General features: G+C 41.1%; 1 long non-coding RNA gene across 1 annotated transcript; it reads left to right on the top strand.

Annotated features, from left to right (window-relative positions):
- Positions 1-770: 770 nt before the first annotated feature.
- LOC113972711 lies at positions 771-13,856 on the top strand. The gene is made up of 2 exons (XR_003535977.1): positions 771-12,119; positions 12,586-13,856. It is a non-coding gene; the product is annotated as an uncharacterized LOC113972711 (long non-coding RNA).
- Positions 13,857-14,234: the final 378 nt, after the last annotated feature.

Below are 14,234 nucleotides of genomic sequence, written 5' to 3' on the forward strand. Positions count from 1 at the left end.
GATCGTAACATCCAAACCATCTCAGTTGATACAATTCTCCCAGAGAGTCTGGCTGAGGTCAGATATTGAGCATGCAGTGTTCTGCTTGAGACATGGGAAGAAGTTACAAGCAGCTGAAAACAATCTCAGCAGCTTCACAAAATAGGTTGGTATTGCTGTTAATTCAGTTTTCAGTCACTGATGCCTCTACTTACCGAGGTAAACCTAGAGCATAAATGATTCTTCCTGTAAGACAGCAGGTCAAGCCTGTTAGTTAATACTTCATTTATCGCTTGATTTTCCACTTGAACACCCAGCAGTAGTAGCTATTCTTAGGTTATGGAATATGCATTCCCATCTTCCCCATGTTTCTTGTTTTCTTCGGTTTCACTGGCTGTCACTGTGCAGTCAGGTTGCTTCCAGTTGGAGGAGTAGGAGCAAATATGTTCTGCTTATTTTTTCTCTTGCAGGTATTAGAAAGAGGTAGAAAAGCATATAGCTGAGGAAGTCCAAGCCTGCAGCCCAGAAGCAGCAGCAGCTGTGAGGAATCCTGCATCTAGTTAGAAGAAAAATTTCCTCTTGCTGCCTCCTCTTCTGATAAAGTTCATAAAGATGAGCTTGAGGTCATCTGGAACTTTTCACCAGTCTGTTGTAGAGTTGTGCTGTGAGCTTGCTCCAAGTGGGAAGTGCCTTGGAAACTGCTACTGGGAGGCTCCTAAGGCAGATTTCTTTTTTTTTCAGTGTGAAGGATTACTTCTTAAATAAAATGACATAGTTAAATGCAGAGCAGACTCTTCCTGTTGGTGTCTTTAGGCAGGTTCTAAATACTGTGCATCAAATACAAGTAGTGTGGTGAGATGTCTGTGAGCCAGGCTAAGCCTTCCAGTCAGCTGCACACATCTTCCAGAGCTCGATTGAGTTGTCTGATGCAAGTGCTCCATGTCAGCGGATCATTTGTACAGGAGGGGCTTTAACATCTTTGGAGTACACTAATCCATGAATAAACGTATGGGTTAACTTTTGCAACAAGATTAGTTTTTCCTTTGAAAATACAAGAAGTCTTTTGACAAAGTAAGAGAGCTTTTGGCTACAGCCAGGTAATACTGCATAGACACTTCAGCTCTGATGTCTTTAAAGGGCTGTGTGTGTTCTGACTGATATTCTGTCTGTGGTGAATTGCAGTGAATTAAAGTAGTCCTAAGGTTTTTTTGAAACTAGTTTTTATCCTGCTGCACTTGCCCACAACTTACCTATTGCTCTGTTGTGATTGGTGTTTTGAGGAGATGAAAGCTGTGCACTGAGTATTTTGCACCCAGACATGGTGGCTTGCTCCCTGGCTGCATGATAGAGGATGAGTTCTTATCTGCCAGCTTTTGAAAGGTTACTGAGCTTCCATCAGGAACGCTTTTGAAAGAAAGCAGTGACTTGGGATGTTGGGATGTACAGACATACATACCAAGGAGCTACCTAAAAAAGTTAGGTTAGACTAACTGGGGGAATTTCCAGACAGGCAAGAGGCAAATTTAGCCTTATTTATAGAGTCACTTAAATAATTTATATTCTTGTGTATAGAAATTCCATCCTTAAAGCACTGGGTAACCAGTTGCTTAAGTTTGTTGGTGGAGCAGTAACAATGGCATCTTAAAACTATTTTGTTATAAAAAATTTATATGGGTAGGCAAAAGGCTTTTTCTCCTCCAAATAAGCTTTATTTTAAGTACTTCCATAAAAAGCTAAAGGAATATAACCCAGTTTAGATAATCTGCACAGTTTCTATGCAATAATCTTTCCATTCATATGATGAGTACCCAAAACTGGCTACTAGGAGTTTTAGTGCCTTCAGAAAGAGGACTGTGTGAAACAAAATTCTTGCAACTTATAAAAACAGATCTTCCTTGGGGTGAGAGAAGAGAGCAGACCATTGGGAAGAATCAGACCCTGAATTTTATCAGTGCCTAATAGTATACAAAAGTCTATTTCTAGTCAAACCCTTTTTCAGGGCTTTTCCAGTTTAAAAATGTAGTTGTTAACTAGTTGAAACTTTCTTGTCTCATTTGAAACAACTTATGAGGTTGGGTCAGATCTCTTAAGTTATAGTTGATGCCCTCAGACCTGGAACGGTCATGGATTATTTTTCCACTTAGTTAAATTAACATTTAGTGATTAAAGCTCTTAAAAAAACCCAAACGCAAGCAAACAACCCTACAACAAACCCAAGGCCATAAAGAAGGAAAGCCAGCGTGGCCATGCCTACAGCACCCTGCAGACTGGGCATCTTTTCCTTCTGCAACTTGGAAGGGCAGAGGAATTGCAGTAGTGGTCAGGTGGTAGCTGGGCAGGTTTGGGAGCACCCCACTAATGCAGCAGTTCAGGAACAGCCGAATCATTTTTCATTAAACGTGAGTTACTGGCAAGGATAGCTCTAGTCCAGCATGAGGTTTGGGGACTCTTGCCAAAGTTTGCTGTGTACTGCTCCAGGAAGAGGAAAAGAACTGAATTCTTTTTGCTTTCCATTTTTGCTGGTGTGGCCACTTTTCAGGTATTTGATAAATCTGTTTGTGCTCCAGTCAGCGCTCTCTTACCACCTTGGAAGTGTCCTTCATGGAGTGTCAGGAAGGTCAGAGTTGGAGGGGCTGTGTTGAGGTGTTCATTGAACTCTGCTGGGAGTCCAGAGATCTTGTACAGTGCTAAAAATTAAGCCAGGAGAATGCTAACGCACTGGCATTCCTGAGGATTGCAAGTCATGTTCAAGAGGGTCGAAAACTAGAGGGAGTGTATGTCATAAAAGGATCCTTTGATAGCCAGATAGCTGACCTGTACGCTCATAATAAAGCGTGATCATGCTTACTACGTTGTGTTTACTCCAGGAAGTTGAGCAGCCACCTTTATTCTCGTTTCCAAACAGTTCTAGATTCAACTTAAAAGTTTTGGTGGACACAACTTTAAAGACAACTCTTATTCATAAGCATTTCTGTCAGATTTGTTTTTCTGCCCCACCAATTTTTTTTTCAGCTATTATTTAGGGGTTCACTACAAAACCCCTACTGATGATCAGTCTTTATGCCATATGTGTTGTTTTGAATTTTTGTAGCTTTGATTTTTTGAATTACTGTACCTTTGCAGGATGCTAATACATTGCATTACATCTAATAAGCAGTCTGTAGGCTTTTTGGTAGAGTATTGCACGTAGGAGAGGCAAAACTAAATTTCAGATTGCAAACACATAACAGTGTTTCCCAGTTAATTTGCCAGCAGGATTTCTCAGTTACTTTTCGTTCAGATTCAAACCAATGTTCAACCATCAGCACTGTTACAATGAGGTTACTCTCTTTGAGCAATTCTTGCTGCTCTGATACTAGTAGACATTGAATTTAAGGTTCCTGAGAAATGAGGATGCTTAAAGCCTTAACAGTGGCTTCTCTCTTCAACTCTTCCATTAGCTGTACACCTCTACTTGTCTTCTTTTGCAGAGATAGAGAAAAGTGTTCCCTGCAGTGTCTCGGATCTGTACAGCCAGCAAGCTGCAGGTGCAAAGGCCAGTTGCAAGGTTTGAGATTTTTTTGAGTGGACCTTGCTGTTTTTAAAATGACTTTTTGATGTGGTATGTAAAGGTAAAAATACTGCAGGATTCTTCAAATTTCTTTGATATTATTCCTTATACACGAAGTATGAGATCTTGAACTCATTTTCTAGATTTCTATCATTTCTAGATGATAGATGTTGCACAGCAATGTAGGCATACTCTTATGAGCTAATTTGCATTAAATTTGCCCATTTTATGCAAATAAACATTCATTATTTCTCATGTCTGCAAAGCATTAGAATATGCATTTTCTTTAATGTTTCTAGTAGACATTAAATCTTTTCCATGTTTCTCTAACGGCTGTTCATAATAAATAAATGTGCTTTTTTCCCCTCTCCTTTTTCGTTTGACTGACTCTTGGTTGTACAGTTTTAGCCTTTTCTTTCATGTCAGATAGATGTTTTCAGCTGCATGCCTTAGCAATGGGTTCAGAAAGGTGTGCAGTGTAGCATGTAAAATCCAAAGGTCACAAATTAAATCTATTTCACTGGGCCAAAGTGGGGTCCTTGCAGTGAAGGCTGCACCATCCCCACTGCGGGAGGCTGTGCGACCAGAGAGGCAGCTCTGCCAATGTAGGTCATCTTTCTTCTTCCATTGAAAATAGCTTCAAAAATCCTTTTAGCAACTGAGCTGAGGTTTAAAATAGAAGCAGCTAAAGAACATCAAATGTGTGGTTGCATCAGTAGAAGTTGCTGAAATGAGATATAAATGTGCAAGAATTTGAGTAACTCAGTGATTTTTCTGAGATGAGATGTGTGCAGTGTGGATTGGCAGCATGTTTGTGTTTATACACACGGAAGAAAACCAGTGCAGTTGTCCAGCTCTTAATTGCTGTGATTAGCTCCACCCCCCCCTTCACTGAGGAATAAGTAATAACGGAAATTTGAATTAAGACATAAATAAAAAAACAGTGTTCTTTTGTTATAGCAGAAAGTCTAGAGTCTAGCATAGGGGGTTCAGAGTTCAATTCTGCAGTGGGAATCGTCATCCTTCTCAGAAGCAACACTTGAAATGTTTATTCCTTTACCTTCAGGAATTTTCACTCGTTTAAACTTTTTATAATAATTCTGTGTTTTCTGTTCTCTAGTTATATAAAGACCATATATTTGAATTCTTGAGACTGAGGTGTGATAACCTGGCTTTCTATGAAGATTTTTTTTTTGCAAGGTAGAGGTTTTTGGCAGTCTGAAGAAAATTGGTCTTCTGAGCATAAAGATTTCGTACTGAATTAGGCTTCTTTCAGTGCCGTTTTTATGAGAGTGAAGAGTTGAAGTGAATTAACTTGGAAAGTTTTCTACTTTGTACTTCTACAGAATGACGGATCTGTGGAAAAAGGGGACATCAGACATTTAGGAAAATAGTTGTACATTAGACTAGTTAGCCAGTCATCTTCACTAATGGAGTTTATCCTCCCTTCTGAAGGTCTCTTAGCAGTGAAGTTTTTCTCAGAGGTCTGTAACTTGAGTTGGAACAAATATTTTGTGAATGCACATAGGTCCTTGGGAGCAAAATTGAGGTCACTCTCACAGTGGGAGGCTCTTCCCATTACTTTGAAAGTGGCAGCAATACTTAAATACGCAAAATAATGAGAATAGTTTCCAGCCCTTCTGGCTTATTGTCCATAGGCTCCAACTCCATTCTGTGGGGATCTGCTGGTGTGTAGGGTGTGCTCCAGAGAGCTGCAGGTGGGGAGCTCCAGAGACCTCCCAGGGGAGGACAGTGACAGAGACCTGGGGTCCTCCCACTCCTGTTGTGACACTTTGTTCATCCTGATGCACACCTGTCTGGCACAAAGTGGACTTCGAGTAACTCTCAGGAAACTCTCAATTTGTGATTGAACCCTTCCCTGATCCGCCAAGGTAGAAATGCAGTTAACTGAAGCATCTGCCGGTTCTGTTGGTGGTGTCACTGAAGGGACTGCTGTGAAAGCAGCGTGCATTGACCTGTGAAATGTGTACTCTGTAAGAATCCCTGTCTATTAAAATGCAGACACAACAGTAGTTTCTAAACTGAGTAAAACCATACTTCAGAGTATTTCTGGAACACTTTTCATATCTTAAACCACCTATTTCCTTTCGAAGAGAATGCAGTGAGCAGCAATGTTTATTGATCTTCGACACCCAGCCATTTTCTCCCATGAATAGACTTGTTTCTCCCTGCTTCTGAGTCTTCCCATTTTAGTTTTTAAGGTGCACGCAGATGTATACTTTAGCCACTGGAATAAAGCCTCTACAACTGATATATATTCTGCCCTTGCTAACACCATACATGTGTGTGGATTAACCAGAATTAAAGTTACAACTCAGAGAACACACTTGCTGTACCAAGTTTAGCAGGAAAAGAAACTGAAGATAGTGTGCCTGAAACGGTGTAAAGTACACAAACAGGCTTACTAGAGTTGATAAAAGAACCATATTCTCCTAATATTCTTTGTTTAGTACAATATGTTAATTCTGGGTTATTCCATATAGTCATACAAGTCCTTCCTTCCTGCTGGTCGTATTGGGGAGCTTCATACAGACGTGAAGTAAACAGAGACCTGTTTATCTGAAGAAATTTCAACAGTCAAATATTGGAATTTTTATTAAATTTAGGAAATGGTTTTATTTTTTTCCTGTTTTCTCATCTGAACTCTTCCATTTCCTATCATCCTTTATGGGTTAGTATCTGGTGGTAGGTAGTTTTACAGACATTTGAGTTTGTCAGTGCAAGGAACAGTCCTTTCTAATGCAGGTGTTTCTCTGCTAGTGCTGTCGTCTGCGTTGGGGAACTCCTCTAGGATCACAACAACACTCTGGTTTCTGGTTTGGCTGCAGTGCAGGTTTTGTGTAGAGTTGGGAGTAAGACCCGGGGAAGGACCAGGATGCTGCTTTTTGTGTGCTCTAGGTGGATGCTGTAGGAGAATGAACCATACAAGAAGGTTGAGTGTGGTGGATCCCATCATTTGCAGTGTGACTTTCCAAATGGGAAACACTTCTGCTAGTCTGATTTTACTGGGAGTGTGTTGGTTACATCTCCTTGATGTTGCATGTAGCCATGATTCCATGTCAGGCAGGCAGCCATTCCGAGGCAGAACGAGTAGCTACATCAAAGGAACCATAAAGAAGTTTCCAGGAATTGAGTAGGAAGGCCAAGACAGTGAAGTAGGTGAAATGGTTTCAGGTGTCCAGCTTAAGGTGCACGCAGGTAATAGTGGACTGTTCCTCAGCTGAGGACAACCGCTGAGGAGTTATTTGTAGGTTTTCCTTTCAGTTAAAAAATAAAATAATCTGGTGATAATGCCTGTGTACAAGGCTAGAAGAAAGGAGTGATGCATGTGGGATGCAGAGAGCGGCTGCTGTTTCTGGCAGCTGTAGCAAGTGACACAGATGTGTGGGTGAACGGGGGAATTCCATCCAGAGACGGGAAGGATGTGGCATCTCTTGTGCATTACAGGATCTTGTTGAAGGACTTAGACTGCTCTGTGTAAATGTGTTATGGAGTCAGCTGGCAGGCAGCATGCTGGAGGAGCTTGCTGTTTGACTTCAGTCTCCCTGTAATATCTCTAAAGAATACATTTGGACTGTGCTCCTGGAATGAGTCATCTTGCTTTTCTAAAAGTGCCCATCACAGACCAGTAGAGTTTATTAGAGTGCTTCTACTTCTGAGGTGTGCATGTCAGGCAGGTAAAGTCATCTCAGATTTTTGAGGCAAAATGCATGTGAATTCTGAAAACCCTGAATTGCAGTATAAGATTCCAGGAGAATTTTTCATGGGCACTCAAAGGACCACTTGCAGTCATGCCAAAGTTGCATTAAAAGAAATCTCATGTAGTCAGATGATGTAGTCTGGATCTTCTGTGTTTGTAGGTCTTAAATTTTTCTAAATATGATAACTGGTGACAAGATAGGAGCAGTATTTGGATAGGGAGAAGAAAGCCTCATAACGTTGATGGTGGTTTTTAAAAAAAGTAACACAAGCTTGTTTTTTTTGTTACTAGAATGCTTCCAGTGTGCTGTATCTTTCCATTTTCATCTCTTCCTCTCAGCTCAGTTAGTCCCATTAGGAGTGCACCCTTTGGAGTAAGGATACAGGGTAAAACTGCTCTGCAAGTGTATGGTGAAAATCACAGCAGCAATGGAACAGCTTTTTCCTAGCATGAAATACAAATCCAAAGTAATAAATTGCTTGTAGGCTGAGTAACCAGGAGTGGAGTAGCAAGTACTAACACTAAATGATATCTGTGCTGTCTTCGGTGGGTGTTTCAGGTTGAGCTTCTACAAGCTTGGAATGCAAAGAAGTTGTGTGTTTTACATATTTTTAACCATCATATATTTCTTACAAAGCCTCTAGTAATGTGTAAATTAATGCAAGACAGACCACAAGGATGTTTTGTGTAACTTAATGCATATTTTTCAGATACTGAGCTGGATCTGACCATAAAGACTGTGAACTTTGCTCTTCATGTAACAGAAATGTGGGGGTACATAGTTCACATTGATTCTCCATTGTCAGTTAGTGTGTTGGTAGGTAAGAATTAAACGATGATGCCTGAATTGATGAATCCTCTGGGCACTGAGGGTCTGCTGTGTATAAATTTGTAAGAGGACCCCCAGGAGGAAGTGTGGGATTAGCAAAGCCAGGTGGATCTTAAGCAAAGATAGACTTCTTTTTGATGCACAGAGCCTCTGCTTGTGTTAGCAAAAATTCTTCTCTGTTCCAAACTGAGACCACAAAATCTTTAGTGAGGAAAAAAAACCCACAATCAGACTTTAATACCAAGAGCCTGGGAATGATTGTAGTTACTTAGAGAGATAGGATTGCTTGATGAAAATTGAGATGTAATGCATGATTAAATGTTCATTTGGTTGTTACACTCATGGTTCAGTCCTGTCATTACAACATTTCAGCCACTGCAGGTGTCTTACTGCTGCCTGGAAGATGACAGAATGAAAGGTGAAGCAAAAGCCTATAGTGTGTAGAATGCCTTTCTTTTTGTCAGTTAGTTCTCTAAATCAAAAAAGCTATTTTAGAAACTATAGTTGACTAACAGCAATCAAAAATTAGGCTCTGAAAAAGTTAAAACTCATTGTTATTTGATATCTTCAGTACACAAATGCCTGGACCCTTTTATTTACTAATGATGTTTTAGCTTCCGTTCTCATCTCTCAAAATAACCCTGAAGAACATTCCAGATGCCGTATGAATTGAGCTGGTAAGTTACGTGTCTGTACCTGTGGAGAAGTTTGCTGGCTTTCCTGAAGGGATCTCAGGAAGGATTCCTTCCACTTCATTTATGCCATCTGGTGTTACAGCCTCTGCACACACGCACACGGATTCTAAAGCTGTGTCCTAGTGTCAAGTGAACTGGAGCCTGGATATGCTTTTAAATTTACAAAAATCTTGCAAAATTACTGTTTCCCTTAGGGTGACTCCCAGCCTGTGGCAGTGCTGTGGGTCGTGGCCTGCAGGGCAGAGCTGCTCTTCATCTCCTGACTGATGCAGCTGCCAGATGATGTCTGGCAGAATAGTAAACAGGTGGAAAGGGATTACTAGAGCACAAATATCAATCACATCCTGGGTTCTTGTGCTGGGTACCATGCTCTTATACTTGCTGGAATAATACCTGGTATAAGCAAGCTATACTCCACTACTTAAATCAAGCTTAATTTTAGTCCAGTGGTTTTTGAATTGAAATTGCTCAGGCAGAACTTGTTTCTGAAATATTTATAATGGCATCTTAGAGTTTTGCACACAAATTTCAGCTGTATCCGGACTGAAGAAATTTGGGCCTTCCAGTAGGTGGCTCTTCAGTGCCCCTTTGCAACCTACGCTAGGGGAAAAATAAAAAAAAAAGAAAAGAAGAAATAACTTACAAGTAGAGAAGTGGGACAGAAGATTATAGGTCTCTCTAGTTTCTTTTCAATATTTATTGTTATATTTTTTGAATATTTTTCCTTTTCTAGGTTTCCTGGACTTAGGCTCCGTCCCTCTCAATCTCTTCTAGTTCATCACGAACCCAGTCAGCACTATCAGAAGGCGTGGCTCATATTTACCTCACAGTTTAGAATTGATTCTCCTTGCAAACATTTAAAAAGGAAAAAAAACCAAACAAAGCAAAATGGTATTTCACTTTGTCCTGTGTTTCTGTATTTTAAATTGAAGTGTTTAGGAAATTGGGTCTTAATGAGCTTCTAGTGGAGGTGAGATAGCGAACTGTTTGTGTAACTACCCATTATATTTGCCTGAAAATACCTTTTTGGGTGTCACCTGACTCAGTGCTTTGTCAGGTACCTGCTGCTTTGTGAGACTTGACATGCAATTTTTGTGAGACTCAGTAATAGCCATGACAAGAGAGGCAGAGCAGGATGAAAATCAGTTGTGTTCTCGTAAGTGGAGCTCAGTGCCTGCTTTTTTTGCTTGTGATTTGGGTTGGGAGAAGAATTGAACAGTTCTGGTGTTTTGTTCATTGATGCCTGGTGAAGAGCAGCACAGCACTGCATCTCCTGGCTGAAGGAGGGCAGCCCTTGGGAGCTGGAGAGAGGTAAGGCACTGGTACACCTTTTCCTTGCTAGCCTTAATGCATCTGGCAATGGTCAAAGTTTTGCTTTTCTAGCTTGTTTTTTCTGATGCTTTGCCAGTATTACAGATGGGACATATTAGCATGTCCTTAACAACAACCACCCCCAAAAGCCCCCAGCACCCACGACATACAAGCTTATGAGAAGATGGAATTTTTTCACTGAAGCTGTTACTGTGGACGTGGTGGGGAGCTGGGACGGGGCCCCTGAGGGGGCCTGTGTGGAGCCATTGAGCCTCCTGAGTTGAGGTGACAGTGCTGGATTGTCACGTCTCAGGGCTGATAGAGCAGTGTTAGGTCAGGGTGTTCATGAAGTGTTGCAGCTGTTTGCAGAGTGGCTGTCACTTTGAAAGCAGCACAGTCATACTTATCTTGTGCTTGACCTGTGCCTGCAGCCTCTCCTGCTTTGGTCACAAGGTGTCAGGCCCCGTACACCTGTGTCCTTTCCAGTTTCTCTCAAGAGCCTGGTGACAGGGAGGTTTCTGGTCTTGCCAAAACCCAACAAAAAGTGTAGTTTTTCCTGCGGCTTTTCAGCTTATATATGTTTTGCCACAGAGGTCTGTGTTTGTCTCTTGGTACTTCTACTTTATGTGTGACCCTTTCTCCTTTGGGCTAGGATCTTTTCCTCTTTTCATGATGACTCCTCAGAACTTGGTCTTCCAACCTCCTACCCGCCGTATGTTTATAATAAATAAAATATTTTTGTTCCATTTGTTCACTTCGGTGGGTTTTGTCCACGAATAGAACCTCCTGACATCCCTCAGAGTCTTGGGTAATATCTGTGATGGGGCAGTAGTAGGTGACATTTGAGGTGTTGCTGTTTGAGGTGATGCTGCTTCATTGACTCTTAATACCTTCCTGTTCTGTTGAGATCTTCCCATCTCTGTAGTGCTGCCTTCCTAGCACTGCTGAGTACCAGCTTGGAAGAGTTTCCAGCTTCTAGAGCAGTACCAGCGGTAGCAGAAAGGATGAGATCAAGCCTTTTCTGGCTTTGAGGATTTGCTCTATTGCCTGAGTCCTTTCTAATAGAAATGTCGCTTCTTGTGACCCAAGAGTTTTGGGTCCAGAGGTCAGCTTGGTTTGAGTGAGTTTTAGAGGTTTAGATCTGCACACTGACAGGAGGATCCCATCAGCCATCACTGCTTCTTGGAACAGTTGGTCACATCCATTTGAGGCAAGTGATTTTCTTCTGGGTTCTTTGATCTCTGGTCTCTGGCCTATGCTGGATCATGAGCCTGGCTTAGCTTATGTCTCTTGATCTCTTTAGGGTTCAGGAAATGAAGATTTCTTTGGCTTCATTCCTATTTTAGGGAAATAGGATGTTGTGATCACTGCTCTTGAATCTTAAAATCTGTAGATTCTCTGAAATTGGTGGGGTTTTGTATTCATGGCTTTTGGCCATTAGTCTTAGAAGATGCTCTCAGGGAGAGCACTGCCTCCTGCAATGGCACCTTCTTGGTGACATCTTGACAGGTATCATCACTTATACTTGCGTAGGCAACACAAAATCTTGCAGGCTGCCTGTTTGTCATTCATGGGAGTACATCAGTCATTTAGGAATTTACATCCTTGCCTGTTCCTAGTGGATTTGTCTTAAAAAAAGTGTGAGTAAATGCCAGTTAATGTCACTGCTCCACAACATTATGAAATGCCTAAGTGACTGTTGTGTTTTATTTCATCTGCAGAATGTTCAGGTTGATCCATCTTTGAACAGTTTCTCTCTCCTTAATGGGCAGTTTGGAAAAATTAATGATCTGTTCCAGAGTAGCTGGGATTTCTTTTTATTCTGCATTCTCAAGAGAAGCATCCAACACATGGCAAGAGGAACAGAGTTAAAAAGAAGAAAGATTTGCTGCTAGAGTCAAGAAACTTGGATATTTATTACTTAGCACGGACCAACCCTCCAAACTGGTATTCAAAGACTGAGGTGTAGAAACAGCTGAAATCAGCTCTGGCAGTACATCACATTTCTTTTAGTGAACTGAAGCAGCAGCTCAGGTGAGCATCACCTGCGTTCTGGTTTCCAGATTCAGTCCTGTGTTTTTATAGATAATTATACAGATGCAAAGATTCGTAGCTTATTTTGAAAAAAACTATGAGGATCTTTCCAAGTCTACCTCAGTAATTCAGGATATTTGGTGACATGTGAAATAGGTGACTTTGTTTCACTTACCTTTGGCTTTACAGAGGCAGAAGGACAGTTTAACACCTGCTCAGATTCACTGCAGGACTATATTAATATTTACATGTTAATATTACTAATATTACTAGCAATCTCAAATTATTCACCACATTAATGAAGAGCCTTTTCTGAGATTGTGAATTCTATTTTGTTCACTTTTACTGCTTTTGTATCTGCTGAATGCCAGCTCCCCCTTTTCCATGGGGTAGGATTGGAGGGCCTGTACTCTGTTGTAATAACTTTCTCCTGTTTGAAATGCCATTATTTCTGGTCTGTTTTTAGATGATGAAGGATAGACACTGCGATGGGCACTAAAGCACGGACTTGCAGTGTGCACTCTGATGGCAGGTACTCCTGTCTGCTCCTGGTGGTCTGACATATCTGGGGAAGGCTTAGGCGCTTGCGTGTCTTAACTGTGGTTTTCTCCATTTATTAATTTCAGTGTTGATTGAAATGTTTGTCTTTATTTATAGCATATCCAAGAGCTGTGTTGCAACAGAGAAGGTAAGTTTACAGGTGGGGGCCAGGGGAGGAATGAGTTGACAGCCAAGCTCTGGATAGTTAATCTGTTCTGGGGGTTTTTATGATATAATCCTTGAAGTTTTATGGACAGCTGTCAAATTGATCAGGCAGCTGCTGAAACCACTACAAAAACAATTTGAGAATTAGATTTTTAACTGTTCCTGAAGTATTTATTTATCCTTCAAGATGAAGACAGTTGCAAAGTCACCAATCTGTTCAGTGAGATATTTTTCCTGTTCATTTTCCTGATTGAGAATTACTGTTAGTGTACCACTTGTTACTAGAAACTATTGAGCTGGTCATGCTCATTTTTCTCTGTGGTGAGCTTGTGCTCTCCTGCTGTGAGCTCATGCTCTCCTCTCTGTGATGGGGGAGTGCTGGTTGCTGTTAGCTGTGCTCTAAAGACAAGAATTCCTGGTTAGGTCAAGTTTAGGTCGTGTTCGTTCTGAAGCCTAATAAAAGCATTAGCTATTATATATCTTGGTTCTCTGGTTTGGGTTATAAAGGACTTGCCTGCGAATGCACGTGGGTTACCTTGTTTTGACGGGTCATTAAGTCTGGGTTTCTTCCTTAGGTAACCAAGCAAACAGTCTCAGATATGCTTTGCTAGGCAGAACCATGTGTAGACAGCAAGGTTTTATTATCCCTGGGGAAAAATGTACTACAAGGGCATGAAACCTAAATTACCTTGAATGAAATATCTTAATGCCCCAACTTGGAGAATGATGTAGACAATCCTGGATATGAATTTTGTTTTAACCATCATTAAAGTTCTGTGTACAATCTGTACTTCTGCAGGAATATGAAACATCCCAGGGATTGGCTGGCTGCCTGAAGAACCCTGGCACCTGCCTGTTGTGGCAAGGGACCTGAGCAGTGACGTGCCCACAGTAGCAGTTCAGGTGGGTGTGTTACCTGTATTTGAAGCCTTTTCTAGTTCTCTGCATTGTACCAGAAACTGCACGTGCCTTGTACAATCTGTTTGGTCCTCTTGTAATGTCCAGTTTTCCTAATAAACATCTTTAGAAGTCTTTGCTTTGTGGCTGATTTCCAAGGGTATGAGTGTTCTCATGTTTTAGTTACATCCTTGCGATGTGTTCTTTGGATCATGTAGGAAGGAGGAGAAGAGAAACTTGTGATTGCTTCCTTTGACTAGAAACTTTATTTGAAGCTGCCAGATCCATACAAGACCTTTGCTTGTAGCTTCTCTGAGTATTTTCTTGGAATGTCCTGATGCTTCAGATCAGACAGAAAACCACTGTAAGCAAAATGGAAGAAGCTTCTCATGAAGAAAAATTAATTCCGAATGTTTGTTTGGGAAATGATGGTGAAACAAATGGGAAGTTTTGATCTTGGGTCCTGTCCCAATTCAGCCTTATGAAGTTCAGCTACCTTGCACTTACATGAAT

Source organism: Neopelma chrysocephalum, unplaced genomic scaffold (genome assembly GCF_003984885.1).
Source record: "Neopelma chrysocephalum unplaced genomic scaffold, ASM398488v2 Primary Assembly neopelma1_95b, whole genome shotgun sequence".
Classification (NCBI taxonomy): Eukaryota; Metazoa; Chordata; class Aves; order Passeriformes; family Pipridae; genus Neopelma; species Neopelma chrysocephalum.